This window comes from Erpetoichthys calabaricus, chromosome 12 (genome assembly GCF_900747795.2).
Source record: "Erpetoichthys calabaricus chromosome 12, fErpCal1.3, whole genome shotgun sequence".
NCBI classification, from domain to species: Eukaryota; Metazoa; Chordata; class Cladistia; order Polypteriformes; family Polypteridae; genus Erpetoichthys; species Erpetoichthys calabaricus.
The window spans coordinates 10,283,928-10,310,644 of NC_041405.2; the positions used below are offsets into that span (position 1 = coordinate 10,283,928).

General features: G+C 37.4%; 1 protein-coding gene across 1 annotated transcript in view; it reads left to right on the forward strand.

The window, feature by feature from the left end:
* The first annotated feature begins 789 nt into the window (after positions 1-789).
* The window catches only part of tnrc6ba (trinucleotide repeat containing adaptor 6Ba), a 104,778-nt gene continuing 78,850 nt past the window's right edge, over positions 790-26,717 (forward strand). The window contains 1 exon segment of the mRNA XM_051934633.1: positions 790-1,342. The gene's annotated coding sequence lies outside the window, so the exon portion shown is untranslated.

Below are 26,717 nucleotides of genomic sequence, written 5' to 3' on the forward strand. Positions count from 1 at the left end.
CTGACTCTAATGTGATGATGCTGAAGAGATGACAAATGTAGTGGTGGACTTACTTTTTCCATGTAAAAAAATCAGAATTTTGGTTAATTTGGATTATGAGGATGAATACACCATCTCAGTCGTATGTGTCATTTGTTCAAGTATATCACCTTTATCTGTAGGCACTGTTTGCATGAAGATCTACTGTTTTAATGTTCAAATTTCCATTTTCAACAATTTATTTTAAAAGAAAAATAATTTCAAAAGAAGACTAGGGTTAAACCAATACAAATACAAATAACTCTAGAGTAGAAATATGTTCGGCTGAACATGATCCTAAAAATAGACTTTTTTTTATATACAAGGTTGAAACCATGCTGTAGATGCATTTACTATAATGTACAATTGGTGGGTACATGCACTCACACAATGCACCGCTCTTTTTAATGCGTTGCTATAAAGAGATGGACCTTACAGAAAATCGGGTCGAAACATCTTAACACGCTACTTTAAGGGCTACGTTATGAATGCCAGAGAGGTTGAGAGGGTCTAAAATGTGCAGAATTTTACGGTTTGATCTCCTAAAGACTAAACCCAGCAATGTGGACACCAAGAGTCATTGTTCTGTGTTGGCTGCTTTCCAAAAGGCGCGGTACCCTTTAAGAAGGTGTGACCAAGCTGTTCATTTGACAGAAATTCTAACCAATCGTATCAAGAGCCGAGTTGCAGTCGAGTACGTCTGTAGCCCGAAGGCATCGGAATTTGGGCGGGGTTCCAGACAATCGGTTTACAGACTACCAATAAGCTGCGAGGTATGGCGTGCAAGAACTAATCAGATGCAAGCATTGCTAGTCAGTCATTTTTTTAGGAAAGCAATCAGCTTTGAGAGTGACTCGTCAATCATTTTTTGCAAGTCTGAAGGTCAAAAAAAAAAAAAAAAAAAAAAACACACCACACAGCGGCGGCTTTTCTTACAGGAGAGCGAGAGCGCGCTCGCGTGTGCGCGAGGGGGGCAGGCAGAGCGGAGCAGACACAGACCAAGCACTAAAATGGCCGACCAGCCCCGGAGAGCTCCGCAGCGGTTTAAAAATACATAGCCAGCCTGCGCCGGACCCCCCCAGAGCCGGGGATTTATTCGCAGCGCGTCTTCTGCACACTGTACGGGGGGTTTGGGGACGGGGGTAGGCTTTTTTATTTTATTTTTTATATTTTTTATTTTTGGGGGGAGGGGGCGTGAAAACAATTTCTCCCCTCTCTCTCTCTCGCTCCTTTCTGTCTGTCTCTCTCCTTTTTTGTGTTGCCTTCGAATGCCTCATCTTGCTGGACTTTCGCACTGAAGCACTTTATCAATATTATTCCTGAGGTAAGTAAGACTCTTTCAAACTTGGCTATAATGGCGAGTGTGTGGTTTACTGTATAATTAAATACTTTTTTACAATTTACTGCATCTATGCATGTATGCTTGCATTTGGGTGTCAGTGGGCTTGCAGGCTTAGAGTGCGTTTGCCTGTTGTCGTTCGCATTGCTATATTGAATATATAGAAACATTCAGCCGTCGTGTATTTGAGACCGTAGTTTTTATTTATATGAGAGTTTTTGGGGGTTTGAGACATTTTTTACTTAAGTGTTTTTACCGCTGAATTTATTTTGCTTATTGAAGGTGAATAGCACGAACCTTCCCGTTGTCCGAAAGGTAGGCCGCACACCGAAGTTCTTCACGCCCTTTCGGCTGTGAACTGTCAGTCCAGAGCGGTGCGGAAGCGAGGCCTTGTTGTCGGTTGTGTTTGTTTACTGCGGTTGACGGGAGATCATTTGCAGTAGGTGACGGTTGTGCTTCTTTACGTTTCATCCGCCTACCGTTCGACACCTGGGTCGGAAATAAAACGTGCCATACGAATAGGCGGGGGAAGCTGGTGCAGATTTATATCCCCTCCTTTGCCCTCAGGACGTTCGTGTTTACTTGTGGCCTAGGTCTGGCGGAAGCGCTACTGCTAGGGGGCCTAGTAGGCCTGTCGCTGTTAGGGAGCCGTAGCTAGGAAACGCAAATTTCAAATTATTAAACGGATGAACCTTCGGAAAGCCACACCCCGCAGTTTGTTCCTTTGCACACCTTTTGCCTATTCATTAAAATATCCGTAGCCCTTTAACAAGGGGGCGTACTGTGATGCTGAGTCATAAATTGTTTATTTGGATTTCCTTACGCGTCTGGCCAGGAGGGTCATTATCTTGTGTTTCGGAAGTTTATGTATGTGTTTTTTGCATAAGGTGAAATTGCCACCGAATTCTAGTGTATTGTACGTTAATTTAGGCAAATCTACGAAACCTGTTTGTAAACAGGGTTACATCTAAAAGAATAACCGGTTTATGGTGTCCTAGCCTAACGAAGCGTAATGCTGCTGCAGTGCCACTTGGCTAGCCTTAATCTGGACGCGAGAAATGCGTCAGACTAGAGTCATGTGAGCGATTTAATACGTCTTGTAGTTACTAATTGATGTTTGTCTTCATAGAAACAACTTTCACAGCGTCTTCTGGATCCGTAAGTCGTTAAATTTGCGTTAACAGCTAATCCTGAGACAATCATGATGTTGCCACCACAGACGTTTAAAACAAGACGCTACTAGATTGACGATATGAAATTCATTAGACCCATGGGTTTGCCATTGCAATTCTTTGTTTGGCCTTGCTGAAGCCAGAAACCAAACCTGGACCAAACACCATCACATTGAGCCAGTTTAGACGTCTTTGAACCTAGCATGCAGGTTTGTACTGAAACGGATAATACACCAACTGTGTTGATTGACAAGACTGGTTTTATTTCAAAAGGATCGCATCAACTGCCACTTATTTAAAAAAAAAATCTGCTCCCAAATCCTATAAAGAAGATGGAAAAGAGAAGATGAACCTACAACTAATAATTATAGCAAAATAAGAAAATAATGCTATGCTGGGCAACACATTATAACTTTGCAGTTTTCTTTTACAGCTTTTCCTGTTTTTGCACCATGGTCTGCCCTATACCGTGCCTCATTTTGCTACTTCTCCTCAAACACTAGCTTGCAGAGCACACCAGATAGCTTCTTCCCTGTACTACAAATTGAGGTCTCCGGAGTGATCCACCCGTAGAGGAGACCCATCCTCTTAGGGGCACTCTGACAGCTCTCCCGACTGCCTGTTATGTGCAGACTGCTTGTTCTTCTCCCTACCATAGCCCAGTCACCAAAGCAGGCGAAGAATGCATGATGGACAGCTCCACTGGATAAAGAACACTCTCTTCCTAACATAATCATGCTGTCTAACAGAAGTATAATGGGGGTCATGCCTTGTGTTGTAAATGATGAAGCAGTGAGAAAAATATGTCAAAGCTGTCTGTTGAGTACAGACTTTAGCTTTAATCCCATGCTTTCTTGTATTTATTCCTTTCCGCTAGGCATTTCAGTTTTAGGTGCTGAAATAAACTGGATGTGCTGCCAATTTGAATGGCTATTGTCATTCAGCAAACTGTTTTACATTTATTTATGTCCCATCTGATCATTAATATGGCGGCACGGTGGCACAGTGGGTAGCGCTGCTGCCTCGCAGTTGGGAGACCTGGGGGACCCGGGTTCGCTTCCCCGGGTCCTCCCTGCGTGGAGTTTGCATGTTCTCCCCGTGTCTGCGTGGTTTCCTCCGGGCGCTCCGGTTTCCTCCCACAGTCCAAAGACATGCTGGTTAGGTGGATTGGCGTTTCTAAATTGGCCCTAGTGTGTGCTTGGTGTGTGGTGTGTTTGTGTGTGTCCTGCGGTGGATTGGCCACCCTGCCCGGGATTGGTTCCTGCCTTGTGCCCTGTGTTGGCTGGGGATTGGCTCCAGCAGACCCCCGTGACCCTGTGTTCGGATTCAGGGGTTGGAAAATGGATGGATGGATGATCATTAATATGCAAAATAACAACTGAATTAAAGTTATACTTTTTTTGCAGCATCTCATTCATTAGAGAGATGCAGTCTTTGCATTATTTTCTTTAACTCAACTGCTTAACTGTACCAATTGGTAGTTGAAAACCACTTTTTTTATTTCTGAGTATCACTTTTAAAATAATTCAAATTAAATGGTTTAATTGGAAAAATTGCTCAACCGTAGGTTCTGTGTTTTTAAGTATTTGGTAGATGACTGGTTTGCTGGTAAATTGACAATAGATAGTATTAGATGGAGCACAAAACAGGGCATACGAGGAAGGTTTGTTTTCCATTGTACGTTGTCCTTTCTTTGGAGCTAGGGCATACGAGGAAGGTTTGTTTTCCATTGTAAGTTGTCCTTTCTTTGGAGCTAGGGCATACAAGGAAGGTTTGTTTTCCATTGTAAGTTGTCCTTACTTTGGAGCCACGCAGTTTAGTTTTAGAAATTACAAAAAAAAAAAAACAAAAACAGGAAAAAATATAAATAATGCTGACTTAGTCAAAAATACTAAATAATAGTTACAAGGTGTTTTTTTTAACAAATTACCTTAATTTTCTTCATTTTTTCTTGCCTTTTTGAGAATAAAATATAGGTCACTGGATATTTCATACACCAAATGACTATTTAAACATCTATAAATAATTAAAATACTTAAGGACCAATAGTCTAGAGGCCAGTAGAAATATCTTAAGTAGCATACAAAAGATGCAGGACTAGCTGAAGATGAGGCAAGATATGGTGTGAACAACAATATCAATTAGCTACCAACCTTCATTTTATAGGTAGCAGGCCAATTTATTGGTCTAATCAAGGTCTTGATGCCTTAGGTATTCTACTTAAATAGCCAGGCTGCTTCAGTTTTCAATAAATGAGTAATAAGTATCCACCCTAATGCATAGTGTAACTATTTGCAACACTACATATTAAAGTTGGGAAGCAGATTTTTTTTTTCCTGTACAAAATTACTATATGTAGGATGCAGAATAAAGTCAGCACACATATTGCTTTTATGTCCCACAATTCTGTTTTTGACAGGTCTTAATGTTTTTCCAATATCAAAGGTTGGGTAGTGGCAACAAGATGCATGTATTATCCCTTTAATGTTATAAATGGAACATTGTTTCAAAGTAACACAGACATAAGTGCACTCTGATCAGCTTTTAGCACATTATAACAACAGCTCCATATTAAACATGGAAAATGACCCAATTTGTTAAATGTTAAAGGGTTAACAGTCGTGGAACAGTAAGTTTGTGATGCAAATACATTAGGCTGTTCTTTATCTAATATAACTGCCAGTGTATTTGTTGGTTTATACAGTTAATATAATTTATGGCACTGGTCAGAATGTTTTGATGTTTTGCTTATTTAGCTTGTCTTCACCCTGTTCTGATCTTCTTTTTGTGATTTGAACCCAGCTAGACTAGAGCTATGAAGGGCGTAGTGCTAAAAATAACATGACACCTTAGACTTGTATCTTCTTGTTTGTGTGAGTCGTAGGGCCTGATAGTCAGGCATCCAAGGTGAGTGTTTCTTTAGCTCAGTTGGACCAGGTACTTGCTGTTCGTTTGTGATGAGTGGTGTTACAGCATTCACCCTTTGGTGACAATGCATGTCAGTACCAAAAGATTTGGAATGGAAAGGCATGCTGCCTCATCTTCAAGACCTCATCAGCATTATTAGCCTCTTGGGTTAAAGAAATATTCCTTGAGCTCATTAAGAGATGCCACTTGCTGATTGTTAATTATGGCAGAAGATTGGTTGAATCTTGTCCACAATTTTTACCACGATCAACAGTATTGTTTTCACATTCACAATCGAGTAGGAACATATAATACGTAAATAGAATTGTGATTTGCTTCTTTATGCAAAAATCAAGGTTTGGGAGTAATTAAGCAAGAGTAGTAGTCTGTACTTGCATTTAGAGAAGAAAGATGTAATGAAACCAATACGCACCGATAAATAGTTAAGTCGAAGAATTACATACCACACGTGTAAAGCCCCCACAGCATAGTTAAAAAAATACTCATTACCCATATTCATGTTAGGATCATAAACATTAAAATACAGTATGTATGAGATTATGAAATGAGGAAAGGAAAAAATCAATCTGAAATATTATGAGTAGATTCAAGAGTGAAGCGGAGAGACCCTTGGATAATGAATACACATTTCTGACTTCCTTTTTTTTCATTTTCAAATTGCTGTTCCAGTCGTCCAAAAGGTACTATTTTAGAATAATCAATGTGAATTTGACACGTGATGTAATCTTTATTTTTCTTTGACCTAAATCAATGTAAAACAGAAACTGTTATATAATATGATAACCAAGAGTAAAATTTAGTAAAAGAAATCTCAAACAATTAAAAACTGTGTTCTGTCACTATCTGTCTACCCCATATATTACAGATTTGTAATCATAAATCACATTAAAACCCCCACCTTCAGTCAGTGCAGAGAGCTAATGAGTAATTAAAAAAGATCCCCAATGTTTTTTATAACCTTTTATTAATTAAAATTATAGGGGTTTAACCAACTTAACTTTCTAATAATACTAGCCAAATTACTTGTCAAAGACAGATAATGGAATAAATTTCAAAATATTCGATATCTTTTGCCCTATGTGTACCTTGTACACATTTGCTTTTTATTCTCCTATCCCCTCGAGTATGTTCCTGTAAAGTCTGTTTTCTAAGAGCTCTTGTCATTTTGAGGTGCCTTGTTCTCCTCCTGACCACTCCTCGTCTTTAACGACAACTATTAGAGTGCCTCTTGAGCCTTTGCTCCTGATTGTGTGTCTCACACTAACCCTTTCGATCATGTCACAAAAGCCGAAGTGACCACGTTGTTCGGAGGAACCGGAGACACACACAGGCACATTACTTAAAGTTGTCTGTTGCCTTTATGTATATTTTTTTGTTGACAATGGTTTTATCTGGGGAATATTTTTTTCAAGTACGTTTTTATTAGCATTGCATCCACCCCATCCTTTGTTCACTTTCTGTCTGGTAATTGTCATAGGTCAATTCAAAACAGAATTACAGTAAACCCTCGTTTATCACGGTTAATCCGTTCCAGACTCTACTGCGATAAATGAATTTCCGTGAAGTAGGATTCTTTATTTATACTGTGAATCAAATATTTTCGCAGTTAGAGCATATAAATCCTGTTTACTGCTTTCTAAATAGGTTTTTTAACATTATTAGAGCCCTCTAGACATGAAATAACACCCTTTAGTCAAAAGTTTAAACTGTGCTCCATGACAAGACAGAGATGACAGTTCCGTCTCACAATTAAAAGAATGCAAACATATCTTCCTCTTCAAAGGAGTGCGCGTCAGGAGCAGAGAATGTCAGAGAGAGAGAGAAAAGCAAACAATCAAAAATCAATAGGGCTGTTTGGCTTTTAAGTATGCGAAGCACCGCCAGACAAAGCAGCTGCAAGAAAGGGAGAAATGTGAAGGTAGTCTTTCAGCATTTTTTAGAGGAGCGTCCGTATCCTCCAGGCCAGTGTGTGAACAGCCCCCCCTGCTCACACCCCCTCCGTCAGGAGCAGAGAATGTCAGAGAGAGTGAGAGAGACAGAGAAAAGTAAACAATCAAAAATCAATAAGTGCTGTTTGATCTTTCAAGTATGCGAAGCACCGCGTGGGAAGCATATCTTACATCATTGAGGAGTTTTATTTAATACGTAATACGTGCTCTGGTTGGGTAGCTTCTCAGCCATCTACCAGTAGCGTACCTTGTATGAAATCAACTGGGCAAACCAACTGAGGAAGCATGTACCAGAAATTAAAAGACCCATTGTCTGCAGAAATCCGCGAACCAGCAAAAAATCCGTGATATATATTTAGATATGCTTACATTTAAAATCCGTGATGGAGTGAAGCCACGAAAGTCGAAGCGCGATAAAGTGAGGGACCACTGTATCCTGTTTAATGTAGCACTTGCATACTATTTATAAACAACCTATGAAATGCATTCATTTGACAGCTTATTTGTAGTATTTAATTAATGTCTGTGTGTTTTTGTTTGTTTGTGGGCTTCTTGGAAATATTACCATTCTCCCTTTTTTGAACTTTTTTATATTGATATATTTAATTTGTATGAGTATCATCAATAAAGTACTTATTTGATATTTCATGGATCACATTCTATCTGGGCTTTTTGCAACTTTTGCAGTGGGGGAAAATTAATTTGATCTGTGTTGGAAATATACCAAAAAATTGGTGTGACTAAACAGGTGGTGTAAATATAGCTGAGGAAGCTTGAAAACACTTGGTCAGCATGAGTAGGTAAGAGTGCAGCTGAAATGAGAGAAGCTGCTGTACGTTAAAGCTTGGCAGGGTCCTTCTTGAGAGAGTGGAAGAACAGCTCTAATTTAGAAGAGATAGAATGTGGTTCTGTAGAATTTTTAAATTATAAATTTGATGGTACTGATTGAGCACATCTAGGTGCTTAGTTCCAGCCAGTAGGACCCCCAAACCTAAACATATTCACAACAAATTCTGTAATGAGGCTTCAGGGCAGTAAAATTGGTGTCAGATCTTGATTGCCACACATGCTTATGTGGGGATATGTAGAGCAAAGTTGCATTCTAGGTGTGGGGTAAGTTACTGAAAATATTTAATGATTATTTTAACAGGAAGCATTGTGTTTTTTTCAGAAGATGCATATTAAGAATAGTAACTCATTTACTTTTGTATTTTTATTTATGGTTTTATGTTTTAAAACAGTATAAATGAAAATTCCCCCAGTAGCTTCCCTGAAATTAGGAACATTAAGCATTCAAATCCCATATCTACCTTCCTTTCTAACCCTTAAGTAAACACACCTAGTGTGTAAAATATTTGCTGCAGCAAATAGTTGCTCTCTCTGCAAGGATCCATATGGATTTTATGTTAAGTACAGGTGAATAGGTCACTGGAAGACAGTGTAGTAGAACAGCACATTAATATAGCAACATTAGATTTTAATGAGAACAAGTTAAAAACACACACACAATATTAAGTTTATGGCTTCAGATTTCAAGTATCAGTTTTTGAATACAGTCAATGAGATGTTAATAGTGGGCTTTTAAAACAGCTTGAGTAGAGATTTCATAATGGCACATAATTGCTTGTACTTTCAAAGTGTAACTCATATATTTCAATAACGTACTAGACCCAAGAAGTAGATAGATAGATAGATACTTTATTAATCCCAATGGGAAATTCACATTCTTCAGCAGCAGCATACTGATACAATAAATAATATTAAATTAAAGAATGATAATAATACAGGTGAAAAAAAAAAAAAAAAAAAAAAAGTACAGTATACATGTTACTCTTTTCCCTGCCATGTGACCATGAGCAGGTTTATTAATTCTTTCATAGTTGCATGTCAAATAATTGGTGTAGATTAAACCTGCTGTCTGCAGTCACTATACTATAGCCAGTTTGGTCATGCACCAAGGTTTACCATCTGGTAGTAATGTACGTGTCCTGATATCCCTTGGCTCATGGCAGGGAACAGACCAGGGGCCTCATGTATATAGCCGTGCATAGAACTCACACTATAACATGGCGTAAGCACAAAAGTGGGAATGTGTGTATGCACAGAAAAATCCAGATGCAAGATTATGTACGTACGCAAACTTCCACGTTCTTCCGCTACATAAATCCCGATCAGCGTGAAAAGTAACGCACGTGCACGCGCCTTCTGTCCCGCCCCAACTCCCTCCCAGAATTACGCCTCTTTGAATATGCAAATCAATATAAATAGCCCTTAAGCTCAGCCTTCTGTGAAAAGACAATGGGAAAAGCACGGGGGGAAAATATAAGAATTTACGAATACCAAGTGGAGGCAAAGGAAAAACGTACTATTTGTTGGTTTAAACAGTGATATAAACAACAAAAGGAAGTTGATCAAGTGACAGTGTCTCGGAGAAACTTGAAAATTTAAGTTCACAAAGTCGCACAGTGCCCGAAATAAAAAAAGTCACATATCAAAGTCGCCGTGGAAAGGCGTGTTGTAGCCCACCCGTCTGAGTGTCATATGAAAGTTTATTAGGGTACAGACAAAAAAAATAGGCACACAGTGGGGGAAAAAAACACGAAATGTCAACTTTAATCTTGAAATTTCCACTTTAAATCATGTAGTTTATTTTGCCATTAAATTAGAACATCATAAAGTTCATCTTAAAATCGTTTAACTAATTTCTCAAATCCCATCATAAATAAGTAGCACGTTAAATGCTTTGTTCTGTATTTGATCATCTTCGTGCACTGTGTGTGAATCACTACCTGCTTCTTAAATGGGCTTTCTCTTTCTCCAACAGGACACATAATCCATTGCATGCGTGATATTATAGCTCTCTGAATAATTAAAATACTGAGATGTATACTTGATATCTTGTTCATGATAAGAATGAAAGCATGTTATTAAACATGGGAACACGGTGGCGCAGTGCTTGTTCATGTCTCATGCAAGAGGCTTTTCTGTGCCATGTGCGACCTTCGATGAAATAATTTATTACAGAAGTACTGTCTATTTCAAATGTACTAACCTCCAATTCATTGTCCTTACTTTCTCCAAATACCCAATCGCCACACAATCAGCTCTGTAATAGACATGAAGCCATTTGTAAGCTTAGAACGCAGATTCTTCAAAAACTTTTAAGGAACATTGAAATATCTTCGTAGTATGTTTAATTATTCTATCCGTCTGCCCTTTCAGTGTCGCGTCAGCCCAGCAAGAATACAACGCAAAGCAGGAACAATCCCTGAACTAGCTAGCGCTGCGGCACCGTGTCCTCACATGTTTAATTATTAACAATACAGATTATTTAAATGAAGTTAAGTTTTATCTGTGTATAAGATGCTGCATTTCATCTTAATGATATCGTCATCATATGTAAATACACGCTTTATAAGGTGGCGCAGGTTGTGCAATATTATAACTGTAGTGCAAGTTTACAGTGGGGTAATTGTACTTATAAGTACAAACAGTTCTACAAGGAGCACTTGATGGACTGATTGAGTGCGTTTATAGTTCTTGGGATGAAACTTTTTCTGAACCGCGAGGTCTGTACAGCAGGAAAGGCTTTGAAGTGTTTTGCCATGGCTGAGGCAGCGTCTGCTTCATGCTGTATACCGATAATTCTCTTTCCAATCAGCTGCTGCTGTGATTCCCCACTCAGATACAGTGATATAAATACTGCTGAGTGGTGCAGTGAGAGTAATCTGGGGAAAAGATGATCTGCTGTGGCAACCCTTAATGGGGAGCAGCTGAAGAAAGAAGATGCAGTGAGAGTAACAATGCTAAAGCAGTTATGGTATTTGGAATACTATGGCTATTCCCTGGACAATTATATTGCTGCAGGTTAATTACAATCAGATGCATTACACTAATAAATGATATGCAGTTAGTTTCAGTGTATTTATAAAGCCACGTCAGGAATGTGGATCTAAGAAACAAAGGGTAACCACACAGGAACAGTAGCACTGCTTTGACGCTGGGTGCCCGCCAGTCTGCAAAACCAAGCGGGAGAAATTGCGTACGCCAGGGTATGAGGTACCGTGGAAATGTGCGTGGCTTTACGCCAAGTTTAGGTTTTATACATCGCGATTGAGCGTGGAAAACGTTCGTACGCAACATTTCTGTGCGTACGCACCATTTATACATGAGGCCCCAGGACACTTCACCATTTAGTGCATCCTATGGCCCACTCATGCAAATAATCACATGGGGCCATTTTGAAATACTGGTTAATCCAGCCCATTTTGGCGGATGCCAGCTCAGGTACTGTCTGTGTGTACTTTGCATATTTATTTCTCTAAGCGCTCTGGTTATCGCATTGTGTGTGTTCAAGTAATTTCAAAGTCTCTAAGGAAGATTTCATCGTTATATTGTGGGAGCTATGCCTGTTGACAAATCCAGTACAGTTTAAGTTAATAAAGTGAGGAAACCCGTAGCTTCCTCAAGGCAAAAGGGCATTTGCGATTGTTACTTTGATACTATTACAGAATTATTTCAAAAATAAAAGTATTTGCTTTGTGCATAACTAACATAGCGTGACAATCCACCCACAAGTTGCAATCGTTTTAACTTGTGTTTTTTCAATTAGGTGTTTGAATTGGAAGTGATAAATGAATTGCTTTTTAATGAAACACTATTGATATTTTATAAAGAAATGAAGTGTTAATACTCCTCCTCTGTATGTAATGGACATGACTGTACTTTTTCCATTAAACCATATCCATTCTAATAAGTTTGTCTACTTCCGCACCACGGGAAATGCAACCCATACTGTATTTGAATGATTCAGGAATGAATGGGATACCGTCACAATTTACGAATCATTATTGCAGTTAATGTTAGTCCTGTTCAATGGCTAATTATGATTAAGTACATAGTCATAAGCAGTAAGTAACTGTGCTCAGATATGCAAGGCACCTTGAAAACACTAGAGCACTTTCTGTTTTAAGGAAGTTTGAGATAACCTACTTGCTTCACTTGCCCCCCGTGAGGATGGGCGTTGGGTGCCCGCTATCTTGCCGCTGAGCCACTTGAAGGCTCTTGCAGCCCTCCTCCACTAGAGAAAACGATTGTATTTAAAGCAGTGGTATATAGAAGAGTATGCAGTGGAGCACAGGAGGAAGACGGTTTGGTCTTTATTGTAGTTATTATAGAAAATCGGTTACTTGAGTAATTCACTACAGCTGTCTATTTTAAATACAATTGAATAAGAAATTGTAGTAAAAAGTAAAAGTAGAAGTAAAAAAGTAAAACTTAATAAAAAGTAAATAAAAAATTACATTGAACACTTATCAAAAACAATATGAATTACTTTATCCTCTTAAGTTACATTCTGTAAACGTTGCTTTTTGCATTTGTGTTCCCATGTTGTTTGGGATATTTTTCTCTTTTTCGTTAACTGGACAATTTTCTTTGTCCTTCATTTTTATTATATGCAGCTCTTTTTTTGACATTCTTCATCAGCTCTTGCTGCTCTTTTTCTATCAAGATGTAATATTCAAAGTTCTTGAATGGATAATTTGCTTTTCTGCCTTGCCATTATAACCAACTGCATTGAAGGATGAGTTACTAGTGAGAGTGTAACGGGGTGGTATGGAGAGAGGATGTGCAAAGTAGGAGTAATGAATGGGTGAGTGGTGTGGAGGAGAGTGGTCAAGGCTGAATAATGCAGACACAACAGAAAACATTTTTAATAAAATAGAGAGAAAAAGTTGATTTCATAAAGGTAGCATCAGAGTTGGGACAAATGCGGACGAAATAGAGAAAATTAAAGCATTTGGGTATTTGTGACATTTGTTTTTATTAACTGATCTTTTCCATTGTATGCTTTAAGTCTGATTTAACAGTTATGTTTTCACAGTATACTAGTGCAAATATAAATTGCTCAACAAATACCTCAAGCCCAACAGTGATTTTTCTGATAGAACTCATTTGGAAATTTTGTGTTAATCCTCCTTAGAGTTTTTGCTAATAAAATATTGTAAATAATCATGGTTTGCACTCATATGTGGCAGGGATATAATAATGTTTGAATTTTTGTTTTTTTAATGTTAGTTTTAATATGCATTTTTCCTGTTACCAGCCCAACAGTATTGGCGATTAACTAGTTTATACACATGTTAAGGTAAATCACATTGTCCATAATGACCATCATGCTTTATAAAGACCATGTTAAAATCGCCCTCATTAATTAACATTAAGGGAAAATACAAAATTCACATTGTGTGCGTGCAAGTGTGCTTTGCAGTGAACTAGTACTGTGTCCAGCGTTGGTTGCTTCCTTGCACCTGATACTGCATGGGTAGGCCCCCAGCCCCCTAACATTGAGGCCCTGAACTGGATTAAGCAGATTCAGTTACTCAATTGGTCAAATACTGTAGTGCTTTTTTTTTTTTTTTTAAAATTGTAAATGATCATAGTGATGCAGATTTTTCTTGACGTATTTCTGGATTGCTTTGTGTATTTGATGGTTAAAACAAATTTTCAACACTTGTCTTCAAACAAGGCAGTGTTTCAGCTTGGTGCCCTTTAAATGACAGGTTTCAAGGCATTTGCACAACCATACCATTAAGATAATAATTATCAAGCTTTTATGCATACTGTAATTGCATTAGCAGTATTGGTATCTTCTGTCACCAGTAATGCTAATCCTCACTGGCATTTGTGTGGGTTGAGGTCATCTAATGAACTGCATATGTAGCATTTTTTTTTTTCTCATGTTATTAAATTTATTTGGACAGTGATTGTTGGTTGTAGGCATCAGTGGGTTGAGCAGTGCTTTCATGCCCTATAACCTGTGGCGATACAAAATCACACGGATCCCCTGATGGGGACTAATGTATCAACAGCGTTACCATTTGCCAAAGTTTCTATTTTGGCTGTGATAGCACTTTACATTGCTTTTATAAATTTATAAAAATCTTTAAAAAAAATGCCTGAAATACAAAATACTCATTCAAATGGACATAATTTTTTGTTATTGTGATGAGCAGAAGTTAGAATTTAAGTTTGAATTGCAAGATTTACACAAAAACAGCATCCAGAGACTGAGGACTGGTTCACACTAATACAGATGATAAAACTTTTTTTGTTTAAAATTCATTTTGGCCTTTTATCCACATTTCATATTTTCAACAACTGAAAAACTGATCTTTTCAAAAAAATGATATTCAAGTCGTGTGATTGCTGAAAACCACAACTGCTGTGCTGGAGTGTGGATAGGGAAAACTGAGCTTTTTGAAAATGCTAATGCATGACTATCATCTAATCTATCACAGACTTTGATTTTGATGTGATCATTTTGTCTGTGATCACATCTTTATTAACTTCTCTGCATTAGCTGATGGAAACAATGCCTGGAAACACTCAAATTTGTGTTTATTTTGGCAGAACTCCCAGTTAATATCTTCCATGGCTTGGGCTACTTCATACTAATTTGTAACCTTTAGAAGCAGTAGTACTTTGTTTGCTCTAGCAAAGAATTCTAGTTTGGAGCTCTTTGTTTTCTTAATGTTTTTGACATTTTGATTTACTTCATGCTTTATTGTTTTCTTCGTTAACAAACATTGCTCTATCCCTAAAAAGATACTATAGCAGAAAAACTTTTGATAATGAACACCATTTTCAATTTTTTCTTTGCTAGTGTGGATTGTTCATGAATGCCATTAATCTCTAATCTGGGCATTTGCCCATCCTTACCCTGTGGCATGTATGATGGCTGAGGTATGTAGAGTTTAATGACATTTGAAACAATTGGAAAAATGGGAAATATATTAAGTCAAAACAACACATTTGATATAAGTCTGTAGTAGTCAAAATGTTTTAAACAAGGTGCTAGTTTGCTAACATCGAAGTTATAGTAGAGCATCTACTGCCAACAGTCTTCTGTTTGTAAAAGTTTGTGTTACCATTTTAATACCATTTATTTTTCTAAAGATATTTGTGTTAAAAAAAAAAAAAAAAAAAAAAAAAAAAAAAGGTAAAAATAAAAAAATTAAAAGCACCAGGTTTTAGCCAGTAGTCCAAAATATTATCTTCAGGGCTGAGGAGTTTCAAAATTGGACAGCCTCACAGCATTGGTACCAGCATTAAAGGAGAAATTGCCATCTGTAGTAAAGTTGAATGGTGTGCTCCCTAGTTGTAGGTTTAATGTTGTTTCTAATGGACACAAGTTAATTTTGTGGGCTGGATGTCTGACAGGAACTGGTCTGTAGTAAAAGTATTATATAACAAGCTGATGTATCCGAGTGATTTTAAAGTGACTTTAGTCCGATTTAGTAGTTATAAGATATTGTGTTGTTCATGTTTGGTTTTGCAGTGCCTTTCATGCACCAAAGTGGTACATTTTGCATATAAAAGTATTTACACATTCAGCATGCAAAGCTGGGAGAAAGATTGGATTCCTGCCCATAATATTTGATTTTTTTATCTTTAATCCAGCATTTCCTTTTTTGTTTTTGTTATGGCTCCAAGCCACCTGGGTGGGAGTACATTGTCACAGTGTGATCAGCATTGTTTTCTGTTGTAGTTAGTCAGGTTTTTGACATAACTCTGTCTTGTCTCCTCAAAGTGTCCCTTAACCCTCAGGGTGGAGAGCATAGAGATTGGAGCAAGTGGAGTGGTTGAAACTCCATAAGCGACTGAATTCTTCTAACAAATTAGGATCATATTTAGTCTAAACACAGTCATTTATTTTAATGTAAGATTTTACGAAATACTACAGCAGTCAAGGGTAGTTTGGGGCTATGACAAAAATCGTGAAATACGAGCTTGATTATTTAAAAAAAAAAAATGTAATTGGTGAGAATCTAACATGAGTTTCCGGCATAAAATGTAAGCACGCTAACCATTACAACACAAGCAGTCTTGTAGTTAAGATTTTTATCTCCTTCTTAATGGTTTACTAAACCCTAACAGATCGAGTATGTAAAAAACAATTGCAGAATGCAAGGTCTCCTCATTAAGCAAAGTAACCTTGACTGTCTGTCTGGGTACATTTATTCTTGTTGAGCCAGATTTATAATACATACATCTGGATACAACCATGAATAAATTTTGCTTAAATCTGGGTCGGCACAATAAGGCTGCTCACCGAGTGTCATTTCCAGCCCATTCAACACCTTGAGAAAGTGACATTCAAAGTTGGGACGGTGGTTTTGATCTGCAAAGAGCTCTGGTGCTCTTGTTAACCTGATCTGACAGAGAGGAGGCTCCAATCATGATCAACTGTCCAGAGTCTAAAAGACCCTGATTAAATGTCTGTCATGAGCAGAGAGCTCATTGTATGTGTTTAAACATAAGCATAGCTTGTCGCAAGCAAAAACCTTTCTCTATCATATTATACATTGGTATTCAAAAACATCAGTGGAGAATTGGTAGAAGTGAATGGTATGTTGCAGCAGGCACAGTGTGTGCTCACTGGTGTTCAGTTATGACAGTAGTGTAGTATTTGATGCAAGATTGAAGGAATTGGCACCTGAGTTATTAAAAATATGAATTACAAAATATGTATTTGAAGTTGATGATGTGTTATACCCTGTGAAAAGGAGGTGAAAAGAACTGCTGTTAAGAAAACTGATATGAAGAGCCACAGTTCATGTAGATTTCAGTACTCAAAATGCCCAAATCAACTAATGTGCCAAATGACACCAGCAGAAGCATGGAAAAGGCTGCACAGCGCCAACCTTCTGATTGCATATCTAAACGAATAACAAATGGAAGGTAACCTGACTGTCACTTTGGAAATGCACACATGCCATGCCAGAATATACATAGCTGTAGCATTTTAACACATAGAATATAGTTAGACCACAGTGCTTATCTAAGCTCTTTGCTCTTATTAGGCCATGTGTGTCTGTCTTTGTTGCAGTGCTCATTACAATGTACAAATTAATCATTAAGCTTCTGTTCTCTTACTGAGATCTTGAATTGATAACTGCAGTTTTTGGTTTTTATTTTCACTCAGTGTCAAGTCTTTTGCTCATTTTTTTTTTTTTTTTTTTGCCCTCTACCTGAAACCCTGGTGGCGTAAAGTACACAAGCTGATGGGAACGAAGGCAGGTGTTTTACAAAGAAGCTCAATAGGCATAGCCTTTGCTGTGGCAGATTTTGCTGCTATTAATTTCAAACTTTCTAATGGGCTATCATTTGAGAATCACATCAGGCCACATGAGACTAGGGTATATGCAGTTGTGGCTGTATTAACAAGATCAGTTTGTGTGTTGCAGTATATTTGCAATAAATTTATTTCTAATGCCCATCATTGATGTCCATCCTTCTTACCACAACCTGATGTTATTTCATCATGTACTGGAGCGGTGTTGACTATAGAAAGATGATGTATAAAATAGATAATTAGTCTTGGATATTTTCATAGAGGTTGCATGACTGTTTTTTTTAGCAGAATGTATTTGGACAGTACAACTGTGGAATGAGGATGTTATTGTGTATGTGTTAATTTTTTTTTTTTAACCCCTAATATGCGTGTGTGTGTGTATGTATGTATGTATGTATGTGTGTATATATATATATATATATATATATATATATATATATATATAATAATAGAGAGAGAGAGATTTTTTTCAAAGCATATTAAAGTTGTTAAAATTAATCTTAAAAAGGCTGATTTTAATATCTGTGGGTGTGTACACTTCTGAGGGGTAGGGGGATGGAGAGGTTTCTTTTCTGGATTCCAAGACAAAAAAAAATTCTGTGAGATTCATCTAATATTATATACATTTATTAATGTTTACAACTGTCAGGAATGTCCAAATATTGCAGGTTATCGTATGCATTTATGAATCATTTAAAATCCAAATAATTAATCCATTTCCAGTGTTTTTTGTATGCCAGCTGTATGTTAGTTTGAATCAGTTTTTTTTTTTTTTTTAAATGTTTAAATCAATTAGTTTTGAGATGTTTTTCAAAATAGACAGATTTTATAATGAGATGGTTGCGTGTGCTCTCTGTGTGTTATCTCTTTGCTGTCTTGAGACTAATCAAGAATGCTGTAGTTCGTGTTTTTAGTTTGACCATTATTGTTGGCTTTATGATGATTAATATATTTTATAAAACTGCTGGCCTTCATCTATTTAAAATGGTGCGTTTGCCACTTGAGTCATTTAAGTGTCTGTTTTTGACATTTGGAATTGACAAATTCTCTATCACTGCTTTTATAAGTATAGGATGGAATAAGCTCTTACTAATTTTTTGGTCTGTTTATAAAATAAATGGGGTTGTTTGCATTATATATTAGAATTAACCAAATTTAATTGAAAAGTTTGATTTTGTTCCTTTAAATTTTTGAATGTCTGTTGCATTTTGTTTTTAAGCCTAGTACATGTAAAAATTCCAGTGACAGACTTAGCATTTTGAGTCCTTCGTTTGTAGTGATTTTATTTTGTATTATAAACTTGTGGAATGTCTGGTGTGTGTGGTTTTTTTTTTTTTTTTTGTTTGGTACGTACCACAGAGTTTATTAATTTGTCCTGTACACTGAAGTGTGCCGAATGACTGCCAAAAGTTTGATATCCTGCACCTGACTCTAAAGGTGTAGTGAAACATGGTGAAGTAAACTTCAGTGGCCCAATACCAGTGAGTATAGCTCAGTGATTGTGAAACCCCAGTGATTGTGATGTGCAATATCAAATGTGTGAATCTAACCATGTGTGAAATGCAGAACTGCTGTATATTTACCTCTCATAGTGCTCCATGAGACAATTTACTTTAGCCTTATGGACACAAAATTGAGAGATTATAACCCATGCTGCATAATCTGAAAATTGGTTGTGCCAGATACATAGTAGATGTGAATATACTGTGTATTTTTAAAAAGTACACTTGGCGTAAGTAAGTCATGTCCCCCATTTCAGATGTTAGTGGAGATTGTAGAGCCTCAGTACTAAATACAGTGACCTAGCTTTCGGTATTCAAAAGCAATAAATAAGCAGTATTGTAAAGGTCCAGCATTTGTTTAGCATTTTACATGAATTTACAGTATTTATAGTGGCTCTTCTCATTTTCAAATGTCCGCATTGTGCTTGCCACGGTTGACCAGCTCACCAGAGGCTGCATGTATCTGTCTCAGCCATACTTGGACTGTGGTTGAATACATGGTCAACAATAGTAGCATATATTTCGGTGAGCATTCTGGTAGGGATCCTTTGATTGGGTTTCTTTAGGGCTAATATTGATAACTAATTCATGTTTCTGGATTGGCCGATTTAAGATTTTTTTTTTTTTTTTTTTCCCTTTCCCTTAAGCTTTTTATGCTTTGTAAGCTCCTGCATAACCAGATGCATAGAAGCCTTATGGTCTATGTTAAAGTGTTAACTTTGTTTTTTTTTGTAATTATACCATAGAGCACATGTGTTACATATTTGTTTATTACCAAAATGAAATTCTATAGGATTGTTTTTCATTGACCATAAAAATACTAAAATAAACTTTCTTTAAAATACATTTAACTACTAAAGTATGTAGATAGAAATTAATCCATAATACATATGGCATAAAATAAAATGCTTCTCATAATAACAAGTTGTCATTGTTTAATTTCTTGTGTAATGTACTTAAACAAAGCTTAATCAAAAAAAAAAAAAAAAAAAAAAGCTCTCAACATTTGTCTAATAAAAAAAATCTATTCTCACACACTGATTCATTAGGATTTTATTTTGAATTGAATATCTTTATTATCATTGCACAAGTACAATGAAGTTGTATCCTATCAGTGCAAAGCAGCAAGAAATTAAAACACTACAAAAACATACAATTATAAAGTTTTATAAAAGAGATTCTAAAAGTGGAAAAGCAAAACTAACCTCATATTACACAACAAGATGTTTTTCACGTTCTGCTGGTGTTTATTGCATAATTTTTTCCATTTAAAGCTTCACTGTGAGAGTATCATTTAGTGCAGTCACGGCCTTTGAGTAAAAGCTGTTTTTTAGCCTATTTGTCAGTGTTTTTATTGTCTTAAATCATCTGCCCAAAGGCAGCAGTTCAAACAGAGCATGACCGGGGTGGGATGGATCTTCAATTATGCTCCAGGCCCTTTTCAGGCAGTGGGAAGTAAAGATCTTCCAAGGATGGGAGAGGACTTCCAGTGATCTTCTGGGGACAGTGGTGATGACCCTCTGCAGTGCTTTCCTCTCTGATGCAGTGCAGCTGGCAAACTGCGCACAGATGCAATAAGCCAATATGCTATCTATGATGCAATAGTAGAAGGACATAAACAGTTTCTGGGTGAAATAGTTTTTCCTGAATTTCCTCAGGAAGTAAAACCTCTGCTGTACCTTTTTTTTACCAACTCCTTAGTGTTAACATTCCAATTCCGGTCCAGTTCTATGTGCACACCCAGGACGTGGAAGTTTGAGACCCTCTCCACACAATCCCCTTCCTAAAGTCAATGATCAGCTGCTTGGTTTTTGTTGTGTTAAGAACTAGATTGTGTTGTCTGCACCACCCAGACAACCGTTTCACTTTGTCCTGATAAGTGGACTCATTCTCCCCCAGAGATGAGCCCCCTCCATGGTGGCGTCCTCTGCAATGGTGATGCTGGTGCTCGTGTGTGTAGAGGATGAAGAGAAGGGGGCTCCGCACACAGCCCTATGGAGAACCATGGCTGAGGAGATGTGGGGGCCTACTCTTACCCTCTCCTAGCGATCAGAGAGGAAGTCCATAATTCTGAGGCAGATGGAATGAGACATACCCAGATCTGTCAGTTTGTTCAACAATTTATGAGGGGGGATGCTATCAAAATGTTGAGGTAAAGTTTAAAAAGAGCAGCCTAGTGTAACTCCCCTGCTGCTCTAGGTGGGTTAGGACAGTATGGAGAGTTGGGGCTGTGGCATCCTCTGTAGACCTGTTTGCCCTGTAAGCATATTGGTGTGTGTCTAACATTGGTGGAAGGCTTGAAATGATGTTAGTTTGGACCAGTTTCTCAAAGCACTTCATGATCACAGGAGTACCTGGACGGCACTCATTTAGGCTAATGGTGGTAGACTTTTTTGGCAGTGCAACTATAATGGAGGACTCCAGGCAGGGTGGAATGGTGGACTGGGATAAGGACTGGTTGAAGATCTTGATGAAGACTCCAGCCAGCTGATCCACACAATCCAACAGCACTGGACCACAGATGGCATTAGGTCCATTAGCCTTCCTCAGGTTCACTGTCCTCAGTGTGCACCTGACCTCATGCTCTTCCACCACAAGGATGTGACTGTTGTGGGCTGGTGGATGTAAGGTAGCTGTCTCTGGTGACTTTACCTCAAAGTGGGCAAATAAGTCGTTCAGCTTCTCAGGCAGCAAATCGTCCCCTTCAGCAGCTAAGGGGTTGCTGGATTTCTAGTTGGAAGTGCTGAACCCTCTGCCACAGCTGCCTTGTATTGTTACTATAGAAGCAGTCCTCAATCCTCCTCTTGTAAGCAGCCTTAGCCTTTTTTATGCCTTTTTTCAATTTGGCTCTACCAGTGCTTATATTGTGCCCCATCACTAGACCTGAAAATGGTGTTTTTGTCCCTGAGCTGGCACTGGAGTACTTTTGACATCCCAGGGCTTCTGATCAGGGTAGACCCAGATGGACATGTCCATACTTGCCATGTATTAATGGATAAATGTTTTTGTACATATTTTATTAAAGTATGTATTTTAAGGAAATTTGTATTTTTAGTATTTTATGGTCACTGAACAATAAGCCTCCAGAATTTCATTGTTAATAAAAAATGAACAATTAACACCCGTAGTCTATAGTTTCATTATACAAATAAATTTTTAACATAAAACTTCTATTTGTCTGGTAATGCAGGAGATTAGTGTAAAAAGTTTTTAAAGGGATTTTAAAAAATCTGAATCGACTGTTCAAATAACATATCAGTGATCAGTATCGGCCTCAAAAAACTCCTGATCAGAGTATCGTTAATACTTTTCAACAATTTCATTGCTTGATCTGATCTTGTAATATTTGTGAGAACACCATATACATTTGCTTTCATGGAAAACTGAATAGAATGGCAACAATTTTAATGACTGCAGCAAACAACTGGGTGCTTAAAAGACTAACAATTCCAAACATAGCAGATTTCAATATATCAGCCAGGCAAATTTGTTCAGAATTATATACAGTAACTGGAATGAACACACCAGAATCAAAATGACAACTCAACAGTCAAATTCTGGGTCATTTTTGCCCTTTTTCAACTAAGCTATTTTCGATGCGGACTATAACACACATCCACAAAGCAGACAAAGCTTTTTATTGTACAACTATTGGCAAGAAGCTTCAAATTTCACAGTATTAGTTTTTTCACTATCAGTTTGACACATTTGGTGCAACATACACTATTCTCATAACGGTTCACAAAGTCACCACAGCATAACTGTATTTGGTCACAGATCCCTGAAAGTTTTCCATTGTTTTCAGAAACTGCAAATGCTTAGGCTCATACTGCCCAACTTTAAAAGCATTTGGCATTGTATAGTGCACTTCTCATTTGACTCTAACAAGCTCTTAAAAACAGTTGGTATACTGTAGTTATCGGTGAACTCAAAAAGTTACTCTCTCGCTTTGAACCAACAGTTCATAAGAATCTAATAGTTAACTCCAGGCATTAAACATACTCAAGTCTTACAGTACTTTAAAAAAAAAAAAAAAAAAAAAAAATCTGTTGGAATTATTCAAGAAACATTCCTATATTGTAAAATCATTGTTTGGGAAAAATAATTATACCATGACTGATATACAATTAAAATTTTATCATTCATTCCTTCAACCATCTACTTACCCAAATAAAATACAGTACCTTCAACACAGTAGTCTGTAACTGCTAACCAAGTCAAGCTACTATTCACTGAAAATTTAGGTTGGCTTGAAGTAGACAGGAGTGCTGATAAAATACTTCTAATATACTGAAAAACTTGAAGTTTCCTTTGCAGTAGCTTCAGAGCAGGAGTCCTAAGCAAATTTTATGAAGGGCAGGTGAAATGTTAAAAAATGCACTTGTTTTCATCAGCTGTCGGCAAAGCGTCATGCATTTGCTTATGGTGAATGTTGGTTAATCTCTTTGATAATGGTTTATGAATGGGTTAAATCAGCTAGCCAGCAGGCTGGCTAATGTTAGCATTGGTGACGACAATGAAAATGTCCTTATGAAAATTTCTGAAAATGTGCACTGATTACACTAAACCTTCCCATATTAAAATGTACACAATTCATCCAAATTTTTATTTTAGTATATTGCTTATATTTTGACTAATTTCATATAAATATATATATGGCTTTTCTCTACATTCATAATGGCTAACACGGTACAACACCCTAGTACTACATATAATGAGAGAGGAAATTTAATCTGTTTAATTTTTTAATACATTTGTAATTTTTGCTTCTGTTTTTGTTGAAATTAAAGATGCTATGCACTACTGTGATCAATTTAAACACTTTTTTTGTCTTTCACAAAATATTCCAAATTGTTTATAAAATGTTCTTAATTTCAGTTGGTGAGGACAAAAATTGCCTCTTAAATTATCTCCTACTCTGATTGTATATATTCCACTGCCACACACCAAAGAATTACAGCAAAGATTCAACGAGAATATTTGTAGTCTCTTGCATTATTCATTGGTCAAACATTTACATTCCCAGACAGATCGAATGTTATCGCATCAGCGTGATCTGCACCTGTAGTTCCAAACAAGAAAGAACATTTGATCCAAATCCAAAATTGTAATTTAAATGCAACTATTAGTTTTTCTCTTTTCTTTACTCTGGCTACAAGTACAGACAGAAGCAGAGTGTCGCATTTTAAAGAATGGCCTGTGTCAACTTGCTTATTTATCAACCAGTTTACTTAAGCTCATGTAGATTTTGAAAGGTTGAAGTCTGTATTAAAGGTTAAGTTCATTTTGCTGTCGTAACTTTCACCCTGACATGCTACAATGCTTATTTAAGCCTCTCTTCTCCCCAACTTATGTTTAAACATTTTTAATATTGCTGGGTCTCCTTTCACTGGTTAAAGAAAAGCTACAAGTGTGTTCTGATTTGAAAGAGGAAGTGTAGAGTTACAGCATCATGTAATGCAGGAAAAGTGAAGCCAGCAGTTTGGTTTCGTGGATATAAATAGTAAGGCATAAGACGCATGATTAGTAATGCCTCTGTGATTTAATTAATTCTGCATCTTAGAGCTTCGTACATGGGTGTAACAGTTCCTGCCTTTTACTGAAGAATTTGTTTACATTTGATGGTTGCTAATAACTTTGTATTTTGTCTGTCTTGCTCCTTCACACTTTTTTTTTTTTTTTTAAATTAGGGGGCTTTGCCCCCTGCTTGCTTTGTTCACCCACCCCCCGGGTTTGGTTTACCGGATATACAATTTAAAGAGATTGTTAGTTTCATGGAAATTGTTACATATGCATTATTTTCACTTTTACTTTAAAACTTTTGTAAAAACAATACTTGTCCTTTACTTCCGGCCCCGGGCGTGGTTACATCTTTCTTGCAGGACGTATACTGCTGCTCGCGTTGTGAAGGGGGTGCGGCTGAACGCACGCTAAGGAGAAGTGGTCGGGTCATCTGCTGGCGAGCTGCATGTTTTGCTTGTCCATTGTCGTCGTTTTAAGAGCTGGGAGCTCATGAAACATGTCTGCCAACAGCAATCCAACATCTGCTAGGTTAGACGTCTGTGGACTTGTTTTAAATGATGTCTCACTGCCTTATTTCGCATGACATTAAAAAAACAATACTTGTCCTTTATTTCTGGCCCCGGGTGTGGTTAAATCTCTATCTTGCAGGACATATAACGTTGCTCGCGTTTTGTCAAAGGTGGAAGGTTGGCGGGGGGGGGGGGGGGGGGTAGAGGGCGGCTGAACGCATGCTAAGGAGATGCCGTTGGATCATCTGCTGTCTTTCTACTGCTGCTGCTGTCGCGCTGCCGTCGATCATTTTAAAGCCTGTACAGCAGATGTCCTTCTGCCATTTCGCGTCTCTGCCCGCTCATGTGTTTTATGGGGGGGGGGGGTCGGGGGGATGTTAGGTGGCTGAATGAACACAAGGAGAAGTGGTCAGATCATCTGCTGGGTTTCTGCTGCTGGCGAACTGCATGTTTTGCTTGTTGCCTGTCACTGTTTTAAGAGCTAGGAGCAAGTTAGTGTCTCTCATGGGATTTAAAATTGTCTTCCAAGAAGACTACGTCTCGTCTCCCTCCCAAAGATTTTTTTTTTTTTTTTTTTATTATTTATAATAGATAGATTGGCGCAACTTGCAGTCTCTTACTTCTGGTACATCATTATCTAGTGATCTCCTTCACAAACACTGTAGTTAGAACATTCTGATATTGTAATTTAGAACCTCCTTAGAATTGCATTTAAAAAAAAAAAAAAAAGCATTGCATTTTTTGGCTTGAAAAATGACATTTTTATTAAATCTCATCTGTGAAATGTACAAAAAAACTAAAATTCAGAAGTGTAAAAAGTATAATGATATAAATAATTATAATGAATTATAACAATAATATGAACACACTGCACATGTGTGAGTTATGTGAGTGCCAATTTCGGATTCCCTCAATCACTTTCGGTTTCACTGACTGTTTGTTTAACTGCCTAAAGACAGATTCACTTCATCATCACTGCTGATGAGAGGCGTTTCTTACAAAACAGCATTATGAGTCTAGGAGAAGACGCATCTCTACCGTTGTCCAGGTAACACTAGGACCTGATGCTTACGCAAGACATGCCTTCCTTTGGAGTAACTCTTTTAGCATTGTTTTTACAGCCTAAGTGATGCTTTGGTCTAATGCTAAGCAGGTTAACAAGCTTCACTAGAATCTCAGATGACAGCTCTATGTAAATCTGTACTGTTATGGTTATGTTTACAGTGGTCTTTTAATCTTGCAATTAGGGTTATAAAAAGTATCGGTAAGTATCAATTTTAACATTTTAAAATTACTTCAGTACTCCGTTTTGATAGTTTCAGTTCTACAACAAATATTGCAATAGCATTTCCAGTTTGGTCTGACTTTTCAAAGTTGGGCTTTGTAGGCTGTCATTTGGCATGGCTCAGTTTGTAGGTGTTAATAAGATGTTATATTCAGCACTGTCTTCAGTTTTTACCAGCGTGATTAATTAATAAAGAGGGCAGCTAGAGTGATGTCTGTAAATACTTTGACTTCATGACAATTGGGGACAGAAAGCTACAAGATACATGCAACTCTGTATGCAAGATGTAAGATTTGGTACTACATAATATCAGCCAAATGCATGAAAGATTGTCAAATATCAGTACAAAAAATT